A 20,280-nucleotide genomic window follows, 5' to 3' on the forward strand; every position below is an offset into this window, starting at 1 on the left:
ATGCATGATGTCAGAACCCGCCCCCTCTTCGGTAGACTCTGACGGAAATAAAAGTCAGTTTAGACTGAAGTTATTCAATGTGAACGAGCGCTGCTTAGTGAGTGGTAGTGGATCAGGCCCTCTGTGGGGTAAACTCCCATGTTTGCACAGGAACCTTGAACCAGTGTTCAATCTTTGTTCATACTCCTGTGGGGTGCAATCAAAAATGAGGAGGGTTACTGATGGAAACTTGTGGCCAGTAGCTCAACAGTGTCTAGGCCGACAGTCAAAAGGTCGACCACTATTGGTCGACAGTTAAAAGATTGACACATGCAAAAGGTGGACATGCATTAGGTCAACACGGTCGAAAGACCGACCAAGCAAAATTCCGACATGGGAAAAGGTCAACATGGGTTTTCTTGGTTTTAATTTTAAAAAAAGCGTGCCGAGCGCAGAGAGGCAACGTGACCGAACCTTTTTCCATATCAGACTTTTACTTGTCGACACCTTGCTCATGTCAACCTTTTGTCAGTGTTAACCTAATGCATGTCGACTGTTTTAACGTGTTTACTTTTGACTGTCGATCCAATCGTCGTCAATCTTTGGACTGTCGACCTAGACGCTGTCGACTTAACAATCCGTACCCTAAGTGTTTGTAGGTTTCAGTCCATTTGTCGGTTGGGTTGTGTTTTTCAGGGTATCCGGATGACAGACAATGTCTATGTCAACAGCCAATAGGTTAACACCGAATGTAGACACGCCTAAGGTCTACACTAACAAAAAGATTAACACATGCAATACGTCGACACGTCTTTTTACATTTTTTTTTCTCATACTTTATCATCCACGTGGACTTTGGTGAAGCATACGTGGTACTCTAGTTCGGGGTTCACGTGCTTCGGTGTCAACATTGATGCCCCCCCAAAAATGTGAAAAACTAATGTTGACCTTTTCAAGTGTCAGCGGTTTCCATGTTGATCTTTTGCTTGTGTCGACCTTATGTGAATGACAGTCCATTGACTGTTGACCTACACATTATTTGTGAACTATATAAAAGGTTCTCAGATTACAACTAGTTTGTTGGCATCTACAAGTATATCCATTAATGAACTGGTATACACGATACGTCTATGCTTACATATACATTAGTGTATTGTTTTCATTTCCTAAGCGTATTTAGATTCTTTAATATTATTATTACCAATATGGACCCTGAACAGCTTTCTGGGCATTTTGTCTAGAACATATTTTGGAAGTGTGCCCAGGAGGGCAGACGCTATAGCCAGGGCTGGCATCCTGCCTGCGCCCATTCATGCACTAAATCAGAGGCGGATGTTTCATAGAATGTGTAAATATTTATGGTGCTTATTGTTAGAGACGTCGCAATGAAAATGCAGCAAAGACAGTTGAGTTGTTACACTGGAGAAATGGAAAGCACAATATGCTCGTACTGTAGGATCGCCACACGGGAAATTCATTGTAAAGTCTACACTCAGGCTGATCTAATGTATAACACAGCAGGACAAAGACATTCACAGTAACAGGCCCTGATTTATACCAAAGCCATGCTGTGAACTCAAAGACCTCAGCAGAGACAGCAGCTTTCCTTATGTAACAGCAGCCATGGGATAAATGATACTATGTGGAATCCCAGCTTGGATGTAACTTCAGGACAATGGCCAGAATTTGTAGTTCACGCAGTGATCGGGCCAGCAGGGACGAGAAGTGTGCCAGGAATGTCAGCACGTGTTAGACTGCAGATTGTTTATTATATTGTTAGGTTGTTATTGCTATTATTTGTTATTACTGCTATTTCTAATTTATATACAGTACATGTAACATATTCCACATTGATATCAAGACCTATAACCCAACATCACCATCCAGCACACCACAAACTCTGCTGCAAATACAAGAAGAGATGAAACTTGAGGCAGCGATGAGCAGAGCCTCCCTTGTTGGTCAAAAACTGCCTGGGGCCACCCTGCGGACAATTATACTACTAAGGAAAATGACCGGGGGAGGCAGCTTTCAAAACTGCCTCACTGAGGGGGCTGTGCATTGATTCAGCTCTGACCAGGAGCCGGCCTCAGAGAACCAACCACCTGAAGAGCTGGAGGAAGGCTCCTTCGCCAGTTCTCCCTCATGCTGGGGTCTGAGGGCTGGCAGTCACAACAGTACCAGTCTTCTCCCACCAACCCAGTTGCGCAAACACAAGGGTCCCATCCCTCCCTCCCATCCCTCCACACCTCCATTCTGCCTCCTGTGAGCAAGCAGCAGCAGTTAGTTGGAGGCTGAGGACCTATTGCAGCAACAACACCAGGTTATTGTTACCACCTCCAGTGCCCCCATCTCCCCCCTGCCCAGTGGTTTCACCTGTACCTTACTGACTTCCCCAGCACAGTGTCTCCACCTTTGTCCAGCTCAATGTCCGCCACATCTCACCCCACCCCATCACAGTGCCCCCCCCCCCTAACCTAGCCCACTGTCCTATATCACTGTCCGTGCTCCATCCACACACACAAACCTAGGGCCTCCCCAGTCACTTATCCAGACTAGCGTCCCCCCTCCCACCCTCATCTCGCTGCCCCACCTTCCCAGCCAGCCAAGTGGCCCCAATCCATCGCCCTATTCCACCATCAAGCCCATTGTTGCCCTTATATATCATTCCACCCCAGTGCCTCCCCAGCCATTGACCTGACTGCAGGATACTGACTCTAAAAATAACATACACATTTTCGTATTTTATACTTAGCACATCAGCGTCTGATTCAGAGATGTATGCAGTGGCTGCGAGAAAATATAAAACGGTTGCTTTCATCTGGATTTGTATCAAGATGTCCAGCATCAGCTTTGCAGATCCCATCGGCTGTGTACAAAGCCACAGCGTTTATCATAAATCGGTCGATTATGAAAGTTATGAGTAGCGCTATGGTTGTGCACCATGGCTGTGGGAAGTAATGCGCCAGCTGCGTTCCGGATTGCAATAACAGCTTTAGAAACGCTTTAGAAATGCTACAAAAATGGCTAAAACACACAATTGCCTCCATTTTTTTGCCTCTGCTCCCATACCTGCCCTGTCAACCACTTTGCAATAAATCCGCTTTGTGCCGCTCATCACAAGACCATGGTGACACACGGGCAGTGCGGCTTATGGGCCTACACACGGGAAGTTATGCTGAGCGTTCTGAGCAACGCTCAGCATGACCATGCAGCACACGCAATGTCTGCTGAGCGATCTGTCATGGCCAGTGTTCTCCGGTGAGAACTTTGGCCCTTATCAGCGATTCCTAGATTTATCCAGCATGCTGGGTATTAATCGGCGGGCGATAGCGAAGCGCGGGGCTGTACATCGCTATCGCTATGGCCCCTACACACGGAGCAATGTAGCCCCGTGTGTAGCCCCATTAGACATATACGCAGTCAGCCAATAATCGCTGAACTCTATAAGAATCGGGTTTGCGTACTTCTCCGAATCAGCCCAGATACATCAGTGCTAGCAAATGTATTGGAAGAAATAGTCTGAATCATCACCAGATAAAGGAGGATGCTGCTAGTTCCAGGATATACATTAAATCATTATAGCCTCATTAAGCGGATTGATCACTGCATCTACATTGCAATATGTGTTAGCAGAGATTAGGTTTGTGTATTTGTTAGTCTCTTGTTGCTATAGGGTTCTGCACGCCATCCACCAGTCCCATGGTCAGAGTAAGTACCATTTATTTGTACTGTATTCCAGTACATTTCACATTATACGTCAACATCTGCAGAATCCAGATACTATCTCATGTATGCTTGCGCAGAAATGATTCCAGCCATTTTTCGTCTGTTTAATAATGGTGGGTTAGATGAAAATAATGGCTTGAGTATTACAGATTGCTGATTTGCTGCTCATAGAAAGTTATTTAATGAGCTTATGCCACTCTGGTTTCATCACTGCACATATCTCATTTAATTGACACTGTCCTCTGGGATTGTATGACCTTATATTCTTCCCAACAGGAAAAAAACAACTTGTCTCTAACATTCAGGAGCTTAACCTCATCTTCCGAGCAGCGTTGTTAATGTGCATTTCACATGCGTTGTCCAGATCACTCGATATGGTGGAGATGTTTTCCATGGGGGGGCGAATATATTTCAGAGATGTTTTCCATGTTGGCAAATACATTTCAAAGTGCCTCGACTAGGCAGGGCACTTTGCGAGCAGTAATAATGCTAATATTCCCTTGCAATGTATTGTGCAAATAGGAAAATGAGCAATGTGTGGCCGCAATACTATGTGACCAAAAAAACAGGTCATTGCTGTAAATCTAATTGTTCTCTGTGTTTTCTTTTTTATGTAATAAGGAAAATGAGGCGCTGGGATCTTGTAAGGGGCTGGTTGTTTTGCTTTTAAGGTTTTTTTTTTTTTTTTTTTATGTGTAAGCTTAATTTGTCACCTTTATGTCCTATTCCACATCAGTCTCATTGATAGTTTAATTATAGCTGCAATAACCCAGGTCTTGAGGTCAATCACAGACATATCAGGTGTACACAGACGCTTACCGCTACCAAAATATATATCATTAGATACTGTAGGTCGGCCATAAGCGACTTACCAATTGTCGGTTGAGATGTTAGTCACGGTGGTTCCTGCAGCATGTGTACAACCACCAGGGGTTAAAGTGTGGGGGAACGGGGTGGAACTGAGTTCCACCACCTCTAATGGTGAGGTGGAACATTTTAACCTCCACATTAGCCCTGCACGGTAATTCTCACAGAAAAGCATTCTAGTTTACAGGAGGATGCCAAAAGCCCTACCACTGGCCCTGTGTCTGCCTAATGAGGGTAGCGGAGGGCAAATGGGGGGGTAAATAGGTGGCATAGAGAAATGAGTCCCCCCACCTCTGCAATACTACTTTAGGCCCTGACAATCACCCGTATATACACAGCCAGATTTTTTAAAATGTCTGCCAATATATAGGTATAGGTATATGAGGCATCGGCTGTGCAGCGCAGCTGACGCGATATGTTGTGAACCACATTTTTCACAGATGCATCATGAGTACACTGCCACCAACGAGCTTGCAATATATTGACGGTTGGCCCAATGGACAGTGTTGTAGCGGGTGTCATGCTGCATTCCACAGCATGGCCCTATCATGTGATGCTTTTCGTTGTACTGCATGTACAGACGCACTTGCCGATGCAGGCTTCCTGCCGGGTCATCGTCCCTAATGAGGTCAAGACGGGTACTCATCGCCTAATGTTGCTCCCCAAGCACACGTTATCAGACCTTTACTGCTTGTGTCATTTTGTTACTTATTTTTAATTGTTCAGTGTTGTTCTTGTAATTGCTGAGCACTGTATATGTTTCATGTTGCCACTTAACACCTTATTTTAATTGCTTTGGCTCTGTTTATTAATAGCCCATTCATTTGTGTACTATAAACAGCTGCACGAAGCCTCCTGCGATTAACATTTGCAGTGCCATCAACTGAGATTGCTTTTGTATCATGTAGAGTGCTTTGTTTAATATTCATGCGTTGTAACTTATTAACACTGCTGCCACCTGCTGGTTAAGTGACAAAACAATATGTCTTTGAAATGAAGGGGTAACGCTTGAGGATTTACTCGGTGAAAAGAAGAAGAAGCGGTTTAAATGCTTTAATCGTTCAAATAAACATGGTAAAAAGCCTGTTGTGCTGTGTGCCAGTTGCTATTTGCTGTGCTTTGCATGGTTTCCTTTTGCTATTTTGCATGTTTGGAATTGTTTTATACAAAAGAGTCATTTCATTTGGCGTGCATTGTAAATGATTTTGTGTGCCAGAAATATTGATTATATATTCTCAATGCCAAGATGTCCTGGTCTGCGAGAGAATACTTACCATTACTTTTAGCAGGTATACCCTTCAAGGTTGTAACCAATTAGCCCTGTATATCACTATCCCTCCCTACCAGCTAACATCTCACAATCCCCTCCCTACCGGCTAGCATCTCACTATCCCCTTCCTACCGGCTAGCTTCTCTTTATCCCCTCCCTACCAGCTAGCATCTCACTATCCCCTCCCTACCGATTAGTATCTCACTATCCCCTCCCTACTGGCTAGCTTCTCATTATCCCCTCCCTACCAGCTAGCGTCTCACTATCCCCTCCCTACCAGCTAGCATCTTATTATCCCCTCCCTACCAACTAGCATCTCACTATCCCCTCCCTAACAGCTAGCGTCTCACTATCACCTCCCTACCAGCTAGCATCTCACTATGCCCTACCTACCGGCTAGAGTCTCACTATCCCCTCCCTACCAGCTAGCATCTCACTATCCCCTCCCTACCGGCTAGCGTCTCACTATCCCCTCCATACCAGCTAGCATCTCACTATCCCCTCCTTACCGGCTAGCATCTCACTATCCCCTCCCTACTGACTAGCTTCTCATTATCCCCTCCTTACCAGCTAGCATCTCACTATCCCCTCCTTACCGGCTAGCATCTCACTATCCCCTCCCTACTGACTAGCTTCTCATTATCCCCTCCCTACCAGCTAGCATCTCACTATCCCCTCCCTACCAGTTAGCTTGTCCCTATCCCCTCCCTACCGACTAGCTTCTCATTATCCCCTCCCTACCAGCTAGCATCTCACTATCCCCTCCCTACCGGCTAGCATCTCACTATCTCCTCCCTACCAGCTAGCATCTCACTATCCCCTTCCTACTAGCTAGCTTCTCTTTATCCCTCCCTAACAGCTAGCATCTAACTATCCCCTCCCTACCGGTTAGCATCTCACTATCCCCCCTACCGGTTAGCATCTCACTCTCCCCTCCCTACCGGCTAGCGTCTCACTATCTCCTCCCTACCCCCCCTGTAGCACTCTATCTACTCCCTACCGCCTTTTGTGTCACTATCCTTTCCCTACCAGCTAGCGTCTAACTATATCCTCCCTACTACCCCTGTGGCACTCTATCTGCTCCCTACCATCCCTTTTGAGTGGCCACATCACCTTTCTGGCACACGTGCGCCTCAGGTAATGCTGTATTATTACACTATAGAATAAACATTAAGTCCCTTTTAAATTCCATACCTGCTCTTCAAAATTCCCATTTCGCCAACTGGGTACAGTATATCGGTTTTACCTGTAGCATCATTTGGGCATTTTATGCTTTCAGCTACTATATTGAAGAGAGAGAGATTATTATTTGGTGGAAATCACACACAATAATATACCTGCACTCTTACATATATTTGTTTACCATTTCCTTGTGCCTTGCTGTACAGTAATTGCCTGCAGAGTATATTAAACAGTAGCACCCCATCAGTAAAAGACTAAGTCAGTTTAGCTAAATGACAAGAAGAGCTTAGCTATAGCTGACATGTCTGACCCAGTTACTTGTAGTCTATACAACAGGAAATGTCAGCCTTGCAAGGAACGGACGGAATTGAATGGGGCTATATTTTGTACATGCTGCTGTGCATATAAGTGTCACCTGCACAGGGACAGTACTAAGAAACCATACTAGCCTGCTGTCCCCCAATGTCTGGGAGACCGACCTCCTGGATCCAGTTGCTTCCCCAGAGAAGTCAGTGGTTCAGGAGCTGCTGGTGCAGTTTGAGGGGAATTGCATTATTGGTTCCAGTGCTCCCGTACACTGACTGGTACATTAAGGATCCAAGCACATGAAGATTCATTTAGACCCAAAGCTCAGTACAGTACAATTTATTGGGTGCCACTGTTGAACTTCTGACAGTCGTATTCAAACTATGGGGCATGTGACCAGTCGTATATCTGCTTTCATTTGTTAAACTGTATTTGAAAAACATCAGATGATTGGCAAGGCGGGATTTACTCTGGCAGGACATCGTCTTAACTGAAGCTCTTAGAACTCTGTCTTAGGTCCTTCCTGTGCTTGTCTTGCTGGATATTGTAAAAAGTACATTTCTGTCTTTAAACTTTCAGCGAGGAAGTATTAGAAAGCAATGCTTTTCAGGAGTAAAAATCTATAAGTAATTCTGTCCTGCTTTATCTGATAGGCGGAGGACCTGCTGTACAAAGCTAATTGGATTTTTCTAACGATATGCGCTTTTTATGAGTTGTATAAAATGTGTTGTTAATAGCGGTGTCTGAACAGCTGTGTGTTAAATAGTTCATAGCAAAAAAAGAAAAAAAAAGATACCGTAAGTAGATTTATGTCTTGGGTGCACTGGGATCAGTTACAATAGAAAAGTCAAACACTTTATTGGTATGTATTCAAATTGTTCAATACTGTATTATAAACTCAGTGGTGAAATATTAAAAGAAGGGAAAGTGCAAAAAGTAAGAAAATACAATGTAAAGTGACAGCGCGAACACACTGGTATTAAAATAATGACATTTAATATAATTTTATTTAAAACAATATAAATTGTAAGAATGAATTGAGGACTATTGATTTGAAAATATCACGTCTAGTGCATGTAAATATTCATCCACTGGTTCCACATTTAGGTCCTTATTCTAGTTCACTCTCAGAGGCAAAATCCTTCTCAGATGGACAAATCCATTTGCACTGCAGGTGGGGCAGATATAACATGTGCAGAGAGAGTTAGATTTGGGTGGGGTTTTTCTTCTAAGTGAGATCTGTATTGCAGTGTAAAAATAAAGCAGTCAGTATTTTCCCTGCACAGAAACAAAATAACTCACCCAAATCTAATTCTATCTGCACCTGTTACATCTGCCCCCCTGCAGTGCACATGGTTTTGTCCATCTGAGAAGGAATTTGCCTCTAAGAGTGAACTAGAATAAGGCCCTTATTGCTGTGAAGGTAGTACATGGGTAGGAGTCCGTTCCTATGTGGTCCATAAGGTTGTACAGTACGTTGGTTTTGAGTGTCCAGGTCTCGGAACCTTAAAGCCACATGGAGATAGCACACCCCTCTCCTCCGAAGGTGTAAGTGTCCAGGTATCTTGAAACCTTGTAGCCACAGGGGTATAGCACACCCCTGTCCTCCGGAGATGTTCACGGATTGGAAGGTGGCCAGGTGGGTAGACAGGAGGAATTTGGTCCTGGAGGGGTGTATGGCAGTAACTTCACACTTTGCAGGATTGCAAGGCTGGTTCGGCTCCAATGGTAAAGGGGATGTAGCAATATAAGTGGGTCCACAGAGGTGTGTTACTAACGCGTTTCGCTGCTTTAGCTGCAGCTTTTGAAAAAATGTACCTGCTAAAGCAGCAAAATGTCAGCTGCCCGCCCAGTTCCTGTCGAGGGTGCATGCAAATAGAATTAACCGGAGAGTCACTTGTGTGCACCTTCCACATCATTCGATGGTTGGCGACAATCAAATAATTTGGGTGTTTCCCCCTGGCCTGTGAATGGATGTTTATGTTAAACATCCATTTTCAGCCATGTGGGCGAGCACGCCGTGCAAGGGTGGGGTCAGGTGGACCAGTGGGTGGCATCTGGGGGACTCAACCAGAATAAGGACCAATATCTATAGCAGGCATGTCCAAACTGTGGCCCTCCAGCTGTTGTGAAACTACATATCCCAGCAAGTCTTGCGATAGTTTTAGCAATCCCTGATAGAAAAACTGTGGCAAGGCATGATGGGACTTGTAGTTTCACAACAGCTGGAGGGCCATAGTTTGGACATGCCTGATCTATAGTTTATATGTCTGGGTGTTCCCAATTGATCACTATTTGGTGCAATTCCCCCTTTCTATTCACTTTCTTTAGATATTTATTTTATGCTGCTGACCCCATATATTCTGGGTACTGTACATTCAGAGCCGTCGCTGCTTGTTAATACAGCTTTTGCTAAGTTTTGTTACAATTCTGATACAATAATCACAACATGAGTGAGAACACTATTCTGTTTCAATGTGAGTTTCTATGCTACATTTCCACAATGCGCTATAGTCCATTACCTTTCTGTGTACATTCTATCTGACTGTGTTAAATAGTGTTGTCTACACACAGTGTAGGGTTTGCAGGGTTTGTGTGATGCTGTAGAAGCCAGATTTACTACCTTGTGTGTTTTTGTTGGTTTAATGCAATGGAATGTATACAAAACATTAATGTTAAGCGTTTTTTTTTTAAAACAAATTCAAATAGAAGAAAATCAGTCTAATGGTGTGTACACACGGTCAGATGTGCCTTGAGATACTATCCACGATCCGATCAGATCGGATCGTGGATAGTATCTGAAGGCACATCCGATTTGCATACAAGTCTGACTATTTAGTGCAGATTTGCACTATATAGTCATGGCAGACAAGACTTTCTGCCTTGCGATACGTGAACGCGCATCGGAATCAGATCAGGATTGCAAGGGTTAAAACCCTTGCAATCTGCATCCGATTCCGATCCGATGTTGACTATATAAATGGAAGTACAAATGTGTATAAGCACAGGAAACACAACATAGATTTGAAAATATTTTCATTGATTTGAAATTGATGAAAGTCAATCTTTCATTAATATACTGCACCCCTAGGTCTTCTCTAACTTTATTGCTCTGACTAATATAGAAGGAGCCTATTAGAGGTTTTGTCTAGATCCACTTCTGTTTTGTGGGTAGGATGTGACGTTAGGTGAGGGCGGAAGTAGTTAGATGCCCTTACAGTGGGGTAGATGTATGAAGCAGTGATAAGGGAGGAGAAGTTGTAAAGTGCCTGGTACTTTTTCACCGGCCAATCAGGTCTTAGCTGTCTATTTTTAAACCCAGCCTGTAACTTAAAAGTCAGGAGCTGATTGGCCAGTGATAAAGCATCAGGCACTTTATCACTTCTCCTCCCTTATCACTGTTTCATACATTTATTTATTTATTTACAGTTACTTATATAGAGCAGCAGATTCCATTGCGCTTTAAAACTGATAACAACACTGAAAGAACAAACTGGGTAAAACAGACATAGAGGTTGACATAGACATAGAGGTTGGAGGGCCCTGCTGCAAGCTTACAATCTATAGGGAAATAGGAGGGAAACATAAGGATAGGCACCAGTAATAGCATAGCAGTCCCACCAAGTTGCAAGTCCAGAAGGGAAGCTATATAATAGTGCCTCTGAAGGTTATGTGGGTGGTTCCTAAATTTGATAAGCTTGCCTGAAGAGGTGAGATTTCAGGGAACGCTTGAAAGTTTGGACATCTACCCCTCTGGTTTTTATTTTATTTTTATTTTACATAGGTGTATGTTATTTTATTTTATTTCAACTCTCTTTGCTCACCACAGATTTATAGTCCCCCTCCAGATATATGTGGACCCAGTGCATGATGGGAAAACTCACAGAACAGAAGTGGTTCTAGCCTCAACCGCTAGAGTATAGGTCACAGTAAATCGGTCACTTCCTGTCTATCTCTATCATTCCCTAGGCTACAGCAGCCTCACTCCAAATATGTGCCTGATGTAAATGGTGGAATAGGTCCCATTTAGAATGAGAGATGTTAAAGTAATGTGAGCTGGGACATTTTAATTAGTTTATTCAAGCAACTTGCAAGAAGAAGATATTTCTGTCTTAGAAGCAAGGGGTCTCGTTCTCTCAGGAGACTAGTTGGCACAGACAGTAAGGGGAAATTTAATAGGATGAGAGATTCAGAAAGTGAGAGATTTGGTAAGAAATCTCCAGGATTTTTTTAAAGCGGCAATCATTTACACTGCAAAATCAAACTGTTTTTTTTTGCTTGTTAGCAAAAATACCTGCCTTACCTTTTATCAGCTTCTGTGGTGCTCTCTGCCCAGGACCATTTTACATACCTCCCAACTTCTAGTTTATCCGAGGAGGGACACTTGCGCTCGCCAAAGGCAAAATTAGGGGGCCTGGCTTGCCACGGGAGGGCGCCACGCCCTGTTTTACGCTGTGGGGGCATGGCGCATGTGCACAGCCTCTATTTTTCGCTCACCAGCAACTAACGGGGGACTCCCAACTGTCCCCCCCGCGCCGCAGGACACTGCCAGTGGCGGGAGGGACGCGGGAACATCCCCGAAAACCAGGATGTTCCCGCGATTATCGGGATGGTTAGGAGGTATGATTTTATTAGTTTATCAGTTAGGGGGGGTACACACCAGAACGATTAGGGCTCAATTCCATCAATCTGGATCCAATTCCGACCAATTGGATGCAGATTGTATGTAGATTGGGCATGTTTAGGTCCAATTCCGATCCGATTCCAATCCGATGCGCGTCCCCGCTGTCGTTTGGTCGTTTTACAGATCCTACCTGCTGCAGTGAGGATCTGTAAAAGATCCATTCAACTGGATACAGACTCAGATCGGATTGGGATCAGATTGGATGCAGATCGTTAGCAGATTGTGTGCTCCAACAGATCGTGTGACCATCACACAATCTGCTAACGATTTACTAACAATCAGGATCGTTCTGGTGTGTACCAGGCCTTACACTACCTATTACAATACTGCCCTTATTTGTGTAACTGTTCCCCATTTGTAACCCAAATTATACCTTACAAATCTATTATAGTAAAATTGGCGGAGTAATGATTTATTATTAACATCCTTTGTATTAGTCACACAACATCGCCGGCTTCCAGACAATTGAAGTCACAACAGCAAACAAATGTGTCGTGGCGCGCTTGTCACTCAGCTGCTATTCAGAGGAGCGTGTCAGTCTCTGAATACCAAGTACATGCAAACAGAGAACAGAGAACAGATCCATCTGAATGCACTTTAAAGACATAAATAAAAATAAAGATGAAAATAAATGTGTAATGCGGCTTGGTAGATAAAAATAAAAAGCAGTGTTTAATAATAAATATTAAAATGTGTTTCCGACACCAATTAAGTAATAACAAATCTCTGGGAATAATTGCTTGCACTCAAACATGGCAAATAAACAGAATGTAGTGTAAATATGGACCTACAGTTTTAGGCTAGGTGAAATTGCATACAGGACAAAATGGGGTACTTATGTAGTATCTGGGCGCCCGATTTAGAAATTGGGTCGGATCGGGCACATCGCATCGCATGCGACCAAATCGGATGCGATGCGATGGACCCGATTTTTCCATAGGATTCAATGTTAAAATGGTCTGAGTCCATTTTAACATAGAATTCAATGGGAAAAAGGGGTCCTTTTCATACCCCTACTATCCAAGTGGGCATGGAGTTGGATACAAACCTGTGGCGAGCGTAGCGAGCCACCGAGCCCGAAGCGTGGCGAGCGGACGGTATTCTGTGTCCCCTCGCGGGGCTCGCTAGGCTCGCCACGCTTCGGGCTCGGTGGCTCGCTACGCTCGCCACAGGTTTATATCCAACTCCATGCCCACTGGGATAGTAGGGGTATGAAAAGGGCCCCTTTTTCCCATTGAATTCCATGTTAAAATGGACTCAGTCCATTTTAACATTGAATCCTATGGAAAAATCGGGTCATCGCATCGCATGCGATATGGTCGTATGCGATGCGATGCGATGCGATATCGCATCGCATCGCATCTGATTGTATGCCTTAACTTAAGGCATACAATCAAAAAATCGGACGCCCAGATACTACATAAGTACCCAAAATGGTTGTCTGATAGTATGGACAGTGCAGTAATGATAATACTTATACTGCTAAATCAGTGAGCACCCATGATTGTGTTAACAGAGTGGAATAAATGTATGTCAACAGTTCTGGTATGATTATGAGCCTGTGGTACAGGTACAAACCCTACCCCCATTCATGTAAAAGTCATTCCAGGGTCTCATTTAGCAAGAAGTCCTCGCAATAGTCCAAACAATGGAGAAAACAAACATTTATGTCCTTGTCCACTGAATGATGCTTTCCAGATGTTACCTGGAGATGGTCCAGGGGTCCAGTAATGAGCTCCAGGTGTTTCAGCGTGATACATTCATCGGACAACCATTTGGACCTGTATACACTTATACCTAACCTAATACTGCAGGTCCATCTCTATCATTTTGATAACAGCAGTCTGTTTATTTGCAATATTTGGAGTGCATGCAATTATTACCTGAGGGTTTTTATTGTTTATTTGCTATAAAAAACACACTTAATACTTATTATTAATAATAATAATAATAATAATAATAATAATAATAATAATAATAATAAACATTGCATGTTTTATCTACCAAGCTGCACTGTGTATTTATTTTATATTTATTTACTTAATTTGAAATTTAAAACAAAGTTTACTACACACAAAATATGCATTTTGGAGGTTTTTTTAAAATGTCAGCACCACCAGTAAGGATTATGTTACCCATTTTATTGTATTTCTGTTTATTGAAAATAATAATAAAAAAAATTCTTTAAAAAAAGGGAGCATCCTTCCAAAATATGTAGCGTCTTTCCAGAATAGGCAGTGTCCTTCCTACATAGGCAACATCTTTCCAATATAAGTACATCCTTTCAGAATAGGCAGCGTCCTTCCAACACAGGCAACATCTGTCACTAAAAGGCAGCGTCTTTCCAACATACTGTAGGCAGTGTCCTTTCAATATAAGCAGCGCCCTTCAAGAATAGACACCAACCTTCCAGAATTCGCAACGTCCTTCCAACATAAGCAGCATCTTTCACTCAAAGTCAGCATCCAACATAGGCAGTGTTCTCACAATATAAGCAGTGTCCTTCTAGAATAGGCAGTGTCCTTTCAGAATAGGCAGTGTGCTTCCAATAATAGTAATGTCCTTCCTACATAGGCAACATCTTTCCAATATAAGTACATCCTTTCAGAATCGGCAGCGTTCTAACAACACAGGCAACTTCTGTCACTAAAAGGCAACGTCTTTCCAACATACTGTAGGCAGTGTCCTTTAAATATGAGCAGCGTCCTTCAAGAATAGGCACCAACCTTCCAGAATTGGTGGCATCCTTCCAACATAGGCAGCATCTTTCACTCAAAGGCAGCGTCTTTCACACAAAGGCAGCATTTTTCCAAAATAGGCAGTGTCCTTCCTACATAGGCAACATCTTTCCAATATAAGTACATCCTTTCAGAATTGGTGGCATCCTTCCAACACATGCAACATCTGTCACTAAAAGGCAGCGTTGAATGATCTGATGGAAATAGGAACATCGACAGATATGTGTATATATGTGAAATAATGTCAGAATCGTTCAACTGTATGTATGTGAATCTTTTCTTTAAAGAAAAAATAATAAAGAATTTATATTTTAAAAAAAAGGCAGCGTCTTTCCAACATACTGTAGGCAGTGTCCTTTCAATATAAGCAGCGTCCTTCCAGAATAGGCATTGCCCTTCCAGAATAGGCAGTATCTTTCCAATAATAGGCAGCATCCTTTCAGAATAGGCAGCATCCTTCCAGAATAGGCACCAACCTTCCAGAATTGGCAACATTCTTCCAACATAGACAGCATCTTTCCAACATAGGCAGTGTTCTTCCAATATAAGCAGTGTCCTTCTAGAATAGGCAGTGTCCTTCCAGAATAGGCAGTGTGCTTCCAAAAATAGGCAGTGTCCTTCCAGAATAGGCAGTACCTTCCAACATAGGCAAAATCCTTCCAGAATAGGCAGCAACCTTCCAATGTAGGCAGCGTCTTTCTACCACATAGACATTGTCCTTCCAACATATTCATCGTCCTTCCAACACATAGACAGCGTCCTTCCATTATAGGCAGCGTCCTTATAACATAGGCAACTTCCTTCCAGGCTGGAAAGAATTGATGTCTATAAAGTAATAATCGTGACAGAAGCTGGGGTCTTGTCTTCCCAGTGTTCTGAACTTTCTTACCGGCACAGTTTCTTTTTCTGTCTCCTCCATGAGCTGAAACTTGTCTTATAGGGAATGTATGACATGGCTTCAGCTGCCAGTGATGCTGCCAAATAGGCTTACTAAAACAGTATTATTTTCCCCTTAAGTCTGTAAAAACCCCTAATCCTGCAAGCTGTACAGTAAATTATAAGTGTCACTTGTTCAGAATCAGAACAAGGTCGTATTTGGTTTCAATGAAAAGGCATCATTAAGATTTTTTTCTTTTTTTCCATTCAATCCTTTTGAGTTTAATGTCAACTTATGTTGAAATTGTTACACACAGAATAGGTTTGTGTTTTATGTAATCTACAAATGTAGTAGGTAGCAGCAAGGGGCCAAGGCAGAGCTGAATGTACACATGGGCTGAGGCCTAGCTAATAGTATGCATGTACTGAGGCAGAACTGAATGTACACATGGGCCGAGGCAGAGCTGAATTTACATATGGGCCGAGGCAGAGCTGAATGTACACACGAGCCAAGGCCTAGCATATACTATGCATGTACTGAGGCAGAACTGAATGTACACATGGGCCGAGGCAGAGCTGAATGTACACATGGGTCAAGGCAGAGCTGAATGTACACATGTGCCGAGGCTGAGCTGAATGTACACATGGGCCGAGGCAGAGCTGAATGTACACATGGGTCGAGGCAAAGCTGAATGTACACATGGGCTGAGGCAGAGCTGAATGTACACATGGACTGAGGCAGAGCTGAATGTACACATGGGCTGATGCAGAGCTGAATATACATATGGGCCGAGGCAGAGCTGAATGTACACATGGGTCAAGGCAGAGCTGAATGTACACATGTGCCGAGGCAGAGCTGAATGTACACATGGGTCGAGGCAAAGCTGAATGTACACATGGGCTGAGGCAGAGCTGAATGTACACATGGACTGAGGCAGAGCTGAATGTACACATGGGCTGATGCAGAGCTGAATATACATATGGGCCGAGGCAGAACTGAATGTACACATGGGCTGATGCAGAGCTGAATATACATATGGGCCGAGGCAGAGCTGAATGTACACATGGGTCAAGGCAGAGCTGAATGTACACATGTGCCGAGGCTGAGCTGAATGTACACATGGGCCGAGGCAGAGCTGAATGTACACATGTGCAGAGGCTGAGCTAAATGTACACATGGGCCGAGGCAGAGCTAAATGTACACATGGGCCGAGGCAGAGCTGAATGTGCACATGTGCCGAGGCAGAGCTGAATGTACACATGGGCCGAGGCAGAGCTGAATGTACACATGGGCCAAGGCAGAGCTGAATGCACACATGGGCCGAGGCAGAGCTGAATGTACACATGGGCCGAGGCAGAGCTGAATGTACACATGGGTCAAGGCAGAGCTGAATGTACACATGTGCCGAGGCTGAGCTGAATGTACACATGGGCCGAGGCAGAGCTGAATGTACACATGTGCAGAGGCTGAGCTAAATGTACACATGGGTCAAGGCAGAGCTGAATGTACACATGGGCCGAGGCAGAGCTGAATGTACACATGGGCCGAGGCAGAGCTGAATGCACACATACTGTATGCCGAAGCAGTACTGAATGTACACTTGGGCCGAGGCCTAGCTGAAAATGTACAGGACACATGGGCTGAGGCAGAGCTAAATGTACACATGGGCTGAGGCAGAGCTACATTTACACATGGGCTGAGTCAGAGCTTAATGTACACATGGGCTGAGGCAGAGCTGAATGTACACATGGGTCGAGGCAAAGCTGAATGTACACATGGGCTGAGGCAGAGCTGAATGTACACATGGACTGAGGCAGAGCTGAATGTACACATGGGCTGATGCAGAGCTGAATATACATATGGGCCGAGGCAAAGCTGAATGTACACATGGGCTGATGCAGAGCTGAATATACATATGGGCCGAGGCAGAGCTGAATGTACACATGGGTCAAGGCAGAGCTAAATGTACACATGTGCCGAGGCTGAGCTGAATGTACACATGGGCCGAGACAGAGCTGAATATACACATGTGCAGAGGCTGAGCTAAATGTACACATGGGCCGAGGCAGAGCTGAATGTACACACGAGCCAAGGCCTAGCATATAGTATGCATGTACTGAGGCAGAGCTGAATGTACACATGGGTCAAGGCAGAGCTGAATGTACACATGTGCCGAGGCTGAGCTGAATGTACACATGGGCCGAGGCAGAGCTGAATGTACACATGGGCCAAGGCAGAGCTGAATGCACACATGGGCCGAGGCAGAGCTGAATGTACACATGGGCCGAGGCAGAGCTGAATGTACACATGGGTCAAGGCAGAGCTGAATGTACACATGTGCCGAGGCTGAGCTGAATGTACACATGGGCCGAGGCAGAGCTGAATGTACACATGTGCAGAGGCTGAGCTAAATGTACACATGGGTCAAGGCAGAGCTGAATGTACACATGGGCCGAGGCAGAGCTGAATGTACACATGGGCCGAGGCAGAGCTGAATGCACACATACTGTATGCCGAAGCAGTACTGAATGTACACTTGGGCCGAGGCCTAGCTGAAAATGTACAGGACACATGGGCTGAGGCAGAGCTAAATGTACACATGGGCTGAGGCAGAGCTAAATTTACACATGGGCTGAGTCAGAGCTAAATGTACACATGGGCTGAGGCAGAGCTGAATGTACACATGGGTCGAGGCAAAGCTGAATGTACACATGGGCTGAGGCAGAGCTGAATGTACACATGGACTGAGGCAGAGCTGAATGTACACATGGGCTGATGCAGAGCTGAATATACATATGGGCCGAGGCAAAGCTGAATGTACACATGGGCTGATGCAGAGCTGAATATACATATGGGCCGAGGCAGAGCTGAATGTACACATGGGTCAAGGCAGAGCTGAATGTACACATGTGCCGAGGCTGAGCTGAATGTACACATGGGCCGAGACAGAGCTGAATGTACACATGTGCAGAGGCTGAGCTAAATGTACACATGGGCCGAGGCAGAGCTAAATATACACATGGGTCGAGGCAGAGCTGAATGTGCACATGTGCCGAGGCAGAGCTGAATGTACACATGGGCCGAGGCAGAGCTGAATGTACACATGGGCCAAGGCAGAGCTGAATGCACACATGGGCCGAGGCAGAGCTGAATGTACACATGGGCCGAGGCAGAGCTGAATGTACACATGGGCCAAGGCAGAGCTGAATGTACACATGGGCCAAGGCAGAGCTGAATGCACACATGGGCCGAGGCTGAGAAAGAAGTATGTAGATGAAATGTGTATAACTGTGTATCGCTTGAACCTGATTACACCAAGTTTTGGAGCATTCGCAGTGTGAAGACCAGCAAGACACACATCGCCAACAGGTGCATTTTCAACTCTGTATCAGCCCCTTGGTTTATACAAAGAATAAATAAAATCAGAAAGCGGTACCAACATCTGCTGCAAACACATTTATAGCTGTATAACACCGCTTACCTTTTAGTGCCAAGTGAATTTGACAAAATTGGTGTCAAAGGGGTCGATCCTGTTCCGTGCGGATGAATTGCGATTGCGAATCATCACGGCACTGGGCGCACTTTACGGCGGGCTAAATTCGCTTAAAAGTGCTCACACCTTCATAGGGGTGCGAGCAATTTTAAGCGAATTCGGGCCAGTGAAGGATGCGAGTTTGGCTTAATTCGGGTTCAGTTTTCAGCGTTGGCACAGGAATGGCACTTCGCACCCTTCGTATCTAATAGGATGGACCCCGAAGTTGGCAAGCAAACGTTTGTATTCGAGGTAATGACCGGTAATGCTTACCTTATATATTTGATTGCACACTTGTGTTGAGACTATAACCGATGGTGAGTGGAGTGGCTGCGATATAATCATTTCAAGTCACTGACTTGAAGGAAATTGACTTTCTCAAACATACTAACAACAGGTTGTAAAACTAACACGATTTCCCCAATAAGCTGAACTGTTTTGAAATCCCAGGAAAGGTAAGAAAGTGCTATATATTTCCGTTATAACTAATTCCGTTATGGTTTATTACAGTGTACAATGGACCTTATTCTGATCCACATACAATGTTGCGAATTTCGCTGCGTTGCGTGTGGACTAAACACCCCCCCCCCCCCCCCCCCTCGCACACCGGGTTGCCCGCACATGGCTGCAAACGGATGTTTTGGCAAAACATCCATTCGCAGCCTATGGGGCGAGCCCCACATCATTCGATGGTCACCGACCATCGAATGATGTAGTGCTCACACGCATATCTAAGTGACTCTCAGGTCCCTTATATATGCGTGCACCCTCGACAGGAACAGGGAGGACAGCTGACATCCGGTGATGTCAACTACGCGCCCCCTGCACCCGTGTTATCGGCCGATTTGCATGGAAGCGCACACTGTTTTCATTGGAACACCCATGAAAAGCTGGGAGTTCCAATGGGCGTATCCCCCAGCCTGCTGCCCACCCGCAGGCTTGGGTAAGAGACTTCCAGTGATGTCAGCTACACACCCCCCCACCCCCGCACCCACGCCATCGGGCAATTTGCATGGAAACGTCCAGCGTTTTCATGGGAACACCCATGAAACTCTGGGCGTTCACATGGGCGAATCCCCCAGCCAGCAGCCCTTCTTGGGTACGTGCGTGCGCCCG

The 20,280-nt window shown here is 44.7% G+C and overlaps 1 protein-coding gene across 18 annotated transcripts in view; it reads left to right on the forward strand.

The window, feature by feature from the left end:
• The window catches only part of CACNA1D (calcium voltage-gated channel subunit alpha1 D), a 326,871-nt gene that overhangs the window by 169,985 nt on the left and 136,606 nt on the right, over nt 1–20,280 (forward strand). The window lies entirely within an intron of this gene.

Source organism: Crinia signifera, chromosome 8 (genome assembly GCF_055691185.1).
Source record: "Crinia signifera chromosome 8, ASM5569118v1, whole genome shotgun sequence".
Taxonomy (NCBI): Eukaryota; Metazoa; Chordata; class Amphibia; order Anura; family Myobatrachidae; genus Crinia; species Crinia signifera.